The following is a 6540-nucleotide window of genomic DNA, read 5'->3' as shown; positions in this document are numbered from 1 at the left end:
ATATTTTTATTGTAATTTTCAGTCATTTTATGTTTTGACGTGAATATTCAGCTTCAGTAGTTTGTTGAACTATCAAAAATAAAATCTACATAAGAAGCAATGAGAAATTAGATTTTCGGTAGATACCAGAAAATAAAATCTGTTGATTAAAGGCAGTGGTTAATAAATTATAGATATGGGCACTAGGATTATCTTTACTTAACAATTTTAAAAAAATATCTCACATACTTAATCCAGTTACCCCTCGAAGAGGAGTATAGACTGACCACCAGCATTCAACAACCAATCCTTTTGATGGAGTTTTGTTCTCTGACCTCCACCTGAGCTACAAATCTCCACCATCTCAACAAACAGTCCTATCCTGAGCACTCCTCCCAATTTATTTCCGATTCCTATTCATTATTTTCATATGTGCCTCCGATTCCCAACACAACATGATCGTTCGTCACTTTCTTTCCCTTCACCTTCACAACTCCATGTTAGGAATTACCACATGATACAGTTTGATAATTTATGTAATATATATCCCATCCACTCTCAGCGTCTGTCCACAATCTCCTCTTCGGTGCGAAGCTGGTTTTTTCTCTCCCACAGTACGCTGTTTATACCAGTATCCAGTAAACCGACATTGAGCATCTTATGTAGACAACTGTTTTTTAAAATCCTTGTACCTATTTGATGATAGTTGTAGTAGTTCTCCACGTCTCATCTCCATACACTACAACTGTCTTGACATTCGTATTGAAGATCCTGACTTTGATATTGGTTGATAGTCGTTTGGAGTTCCATATGTTCTTCAATCATACCAATACCGTGTCTGATTCGTCAACCTATACTTTCTTATCTGCATCCGATTCTACTTGTTCATCATTGGTGCTGATCAGGTAGGTGAAAGTTTCCACATCTCCCAGAGCTTCTCCATCAAGTGTGATTGATTTGGTTGATGTTCTCCGTGTGGTATTTGAGAATGTTGGTTTATGCCATGTGTTTGTTGAGAACTACCGCTACAGAGACTGCTGCTACACTAGTCGTATTCATCTGCATTCGTTGGTGTGTATGAGATGGAAGAGCTAGGCAATCTGTGAAGTTCAAATCGTCTAGTTGCATCCAACCTACCCACTGTATTCCATTTTCCACCCCCACCCACCCATATGTGGAGGTGTTCATAATACAGCCAACCAACAGAAGAAAGAGAAAAGGTGAGACTAAGTAGACTTGTCTGACTCCGGTCCTCCCTTCGAATGCATTTGTTGGCTGTCCTCCATGAACGATTTTTCAGTATAGTCTGTCGTATGAATTCTGTATGACGTTGACGATTTTCTCAGTCACATTATAATGTCGAAGAAGGTTCTGCAATCTTCTCCTATATACATTATCGAACGCATTCTCGTAGTCAAGGAAGTTGCTATGTAGTGATGAGTTCCATTCAATAGATTGTTCAACAATGACCTGTATTATGTCAAGGTTGTATTTGATAGTTTCAAATAAATTGAGTATTGGGTAGAAAGTTAGTAATAAATATGGTTTTTGTCATATTACAACGAGTAGAAAAATTGTATTTGTGGATTCGATTAATAATTTACTCTGAATAAGTGGCTTACATTAATTCACGAAACGTCAGAAGTACAATTTTTCCACTCATTAGGATATAAAAAATATATATATTTGTAATTTTATGGTCTACTTCGTTATTATTAATACCTTAATAATATACCTAATCCTAAGATTGTGCTTCAGCTGGTATACTGTCAGGTCATACTGCTTTCCCGCTCTTAGTTTGTCTGATGACCATCCTGATTTCTTCCGTCGTTGGTGGAGTTATATCTATAGCGAGGTCTGTACGTGCTACTTCGATATCTGTGGATTCAGTGATGCTGATCTATTCAACGGTTCTTCAAAGTGTTCCACCCATCTGTTCATCTGTCCTTGAATTTCAGTGATTGGCTTGCTTTTGTCCTTGACTGATCTCTCCGGTTTACTGTGGTTAAATCGAGTTAGCTCATACGTCTTCTCCACCGTACATCATTTCACTTCGCTCTCTTCTCTGCGCTTCGTCCCTCTGATTGCCTGTACAAATCAATGAGTGTAAAAAAATATACTCATTCAAACCTCGTTCTCGTATTTGGCTTATTTAGTTCCGTTATTCACTAACGTGGATCAAGTCGATAATTATATACGAGGATTGACGATGTATGTATTTCAATAACAATCATTCATCCGATCTTACTAAAGTCAAATATTCCAGGGCCACAAAATCACTATATTTCTCTGTTGTTATTTTCGTTGTGTCACATATTCGTCTCATATTTCCTTCTCTTACAGGTTTTTCCACTGTCATTGCTTGCTCTTCCACGTATTTCTGCTTGTAATCTCTAGTGCTCTCCACTTCGCTTGATCGTATTCAACTTGTACCTTGAGTTTCTTTGTTCTCGTTCGGCTGTTGTTAATTGCTGTCTTCCTGAATCGTGTGCAGGTTTTCGATATAGATCAATTCCTTATGACGATGCCTGTTGGGGCTCAGAACCTCCTGGCACATTGAAGTCAGTGTTTCTTTGATCATTTTCCAGTTGTCATCCATGGTAGTTTCAATTTTTTCAGTAGATATTGTAAGGCTTGAAATTTGTCGTTGAGAGCTATCTTAAATTCGTTGAGTTCCCCAGTATCTTGAAGGAAGGCTATATTGAACCTTTGTACTACTGTTTCCCCAGTTTTCCAGTGTTCCTTTAGCTCAAATTTCATCTTGGCAACCACCAGGTGGTGACCTGAAGCTATGTCAACTCTTCTGCTAGTTCTCACATCTTGCGTTGACCTGAAATTTTTAGTGATACACATATGAATGTGATCCGGTGAGACCCATGGAGCTTTGTACATGTGTTTGTGGAGGAATGTAGTGCCACATATAACCATTTTGCTGAATGTCCAACAATCTGCAAATCTCTCACTATCAGTAACCCTAGATGTGCTGCAGGCGGAGCTTGAAAAAATATGTAAAGCCTAATTAATACTTGTATAATTGGTTTGGTCTGACATTGTTATGGTTATCAATAACTATTTACCTTCAAGTAGAATCTATTGGTTTACAAGTTTACTTTCATAATCTGGGAAAATTTACAAGAATAAGATACATTTAGCACCGAAAAAAGTTATCTTAATTTGTGCAAACAGCCTATACATATGAGTAAAGATTTTAATCAATCATTCATCTGCAACATAGAACCAGACACATATATGCATCGGTCCAAGTTCCCATACCTCATTAGCACAACTAGATGAACACCAAAGTCATAGAAGTAGTTACTTCAATGGTAGTAATATATAGAAGAAAGATTGCGTATAACGATATGATACGGGGAGAAAGAATTAATTCGTAGAAAGAAAGGTGTAAAGTAATTTTAATCTTAAATAGAGCAGGAACAAAGATTGGTGCAGAATAATATGAATTCATTTTATTTCGTTAGGTTCTCATCAGCTGCTTACAACCTAAATTATTTGAAATTCAAATTATTACAGATATTGACATATTTATACATAAGAGTGTGATGAAGGATCAACTTTATAAAAGATCTGCAAAGCAAAAAATGCAAGAATTTCCACGTAACTTTGTCAAAGACTCTATCAAAGGAACACTTATGTTTTGGCTTTCCGGAAAACCCCGAAAAGTTTCTCTATAATCTATCAACAATGAAGTTAAATCAGATAGAAACAGAAGCCTTGTCACTTGGATTTAAATTTCATATCCCAAAAACACATGCCGACAGAATCGACACAGAAACTCAATTTGAGAATTTATTTAATCAAATTAAAGAGCTGCACCCAGTTAGTGAAGAAAAGAAAGGCTGGTTTAAATCTAAACTGGTCGATATTGCAAACCAATATCTTGTTTCACCCGCACCACAGTCTAAGCTTTTATCCAAAGACCACCAAACAGCATTACGAAATATTAAACGAAATAACGATATAATGATATTACGGTCAGACAAAGGCTCAAGTGTTGTTCTAGTGAACAAAACAGATTATGTCTCTAAGATGAAGTCCATCTTGAATGACCATATGAGATTCAAGTTAGAAAAAAGTAACAAAGACTTAACTGATTCCATTGAGAAAAGAATCACCAAAGTACTCAGAGATCTTCTGAAAAAGAAGATGATCGATAACTCTACTTACAATAATCTACGACCTCGTGGGTCTCGTTTGCCCCACATGTATGGATTACCGAAAATATATAAACAAGGTTATCCTCTTAGACCTATTTTGTCAATGATCAATTCACCATACCACAAAGTTGCACGATGGTTGGCAGATAAGTTAGAACTAGTGCGTCAACGATTAGCCACCTATACACTAAAGGATTCATTTGTATTTGCTGACAGCATGAATCACATAAATATTGCTGGCAAGTTTATGGGTTTTTTTGATGTAACATCATTGTTTACAAAAATACCACTTCTTGAAACCATAGACATAATTTGTCAACATTCTGACATCTTACCTCTACCAGTACCAGAATTCAAACGACTATTACTCATTTGTACAAAAGATGTTCAGTTCCAGTTCAACGATATCATATACAAACAAACCGACGGTGTAGCGATGGGAAGTTCGTTAGGTCCTGTCCTAGCAGATATTTTCATGGCTAACCTCGGAAGAACCAAACTCAAACGAGCGATTGATGAAATGACGTATTATTCGAGGTATGTTGATGATACCTTCATCGTATGTAATAATAAACAAAAAGCAATAAATCTGCTAGAGTTTTTCAACGAAGCACATCCGAATATCCATTTCACTATGGAACATGAAAAAGAAAACAAGTTCCATTTTCTCGATATCGCGATGAAAAGAAGAAAGGATGGTACAGTTCAACGTTCAGTTTATAGGAAAGACACATGGAATGGTAGTTATCTTAATTTCAATAGCTTTTGTCCAATCAGTTACAAAAACGCACTGGTCAAAACACTGTTTCACAGAACAGAAAGAATATGTACTTCCGATACACTAGAAGAGGAAGTTATGAATGTTAAAAAATGTTTAAAAAATAACGGATACCCACTGAAATTTATTGAGAAATACGGCAAATGTGAAGATAAAAAACCGAAAGAAATTACAGCAAATAAAAAGCCTATTTCTATTCAACTTCAATTCAAAGGTGACGATGTCACAGAATCAATCAATATGAGACCAAAAACTACACTGACAAGAACTTATCCTGCAGCGAAATTGATTGTCCTGTCCAAAACAACATGTTCTTTGACACAATCAAAGGTCGACAGGTATCCCTTTCATGTTACCACCAACTGTGTATACAAATTTACATGTGCCTGCCAAAGCAGTTACATTGGTAGAACAGAAAGGACAGCCTACGTCCGATTCAAAGAACATATTCCGAAAAGTTTAAGGTTAAATGGATTGAACGCATTCAACAATGTCATCGCAAGACATCTCCTTGATACAGGACATGAAGTTGATATACTGAAGTCCTTCAAGGTGATTAACAAACAATCAAACTCGAACCTTTTGAAATTCGCTGAAGCGTTAGCAATCAAACGTTTAAAACCAGATCTATGTATACAAATTAGACAGCAATAAATATTTCTTTACCCTGGTAACAATAACCGCCACCCTTTCTATTCATTTGCTCCTATTTATTTATTTATTGCGTCATTATTGCAACTCTTTCTGAAGTTTAAATTACATCATACATAACTGATTGATTTCAATTCATATTTTCTTTATTACCATTAATCTATTTTCATGAGTTCTAATCACTATTTCAATGTTCCAGAACTTTCCCTCTCAAACTTTATTTATTTATTCGAATCAAACATTTTATGAGCTCATTAACTCTATCTGAATCTTCGCTACATCATCATACACATGTATTGATCCTTAATCACACTCTTATGTATAAATATGTCAATATCTGTAATAATTTGAATTTCAAATAATTTAGGTTGTAAGCAGCTGATGAGAACCTAACGAAAAAAAATGAGTTCATATTATTCCGCACCAATCTTTGTTCTTGCTCTATTTAAGATAATAAAGGGAACTATGTGTATGTAATTTTAATCTCACAGATTAAGTGAAGACAGAGAGTGTATACACCTACACCATTGTGATCGATTCTGAGCCATTTCATCCAGAGTTTCCAGCCATTGGTTACGATAGTCACGCGGACCCCAACCAAGTAGTGTGCATCTACCAACATGGATCAGACCACAAGTTATTGACTTCAAGCACTGATGCCGCATTTTGGTTTGACCGCCCTAACTTTCTTCCAACCATCCCCAACACTAGTCGGCATTGTGCATCGTGGTAATCTGTGTTCGGGCATACGTAACACGTTGCCCGACCATCTCAGTCGACGAAAATTCATGACATCATCAACTGGTTTGCCATCAACCGCTAATACATTGTGTGTAACCTCACTATTACTTACCCGATGATTCCAGCAGATGCTGGAAATATTTCTAAGACATCTGTGATTGAATATTAGTAACTTACGAGTATCTTCTACTCTTAATGGCCACATTTTGCAGCCAT

This window comes from Schistosoma haematobium, chromosome 1 (genome assembly GCF_000699445.3).
Source record: "Schistosoma haematobium chromosome 1, whole genome shotgun sequence".
NCBI classification, from domain to species: Eukaryota; Metazoa; Platyhelminthes; class Trematoda; order Strigeidida; family Schistosomatidae; genus Schistosoma; species Schistosoma haematobium.
The sequence above is the reverse complement of the archived record's forward strand: the minus strand, read 5'-3'. Positions refer to the sequence as shown.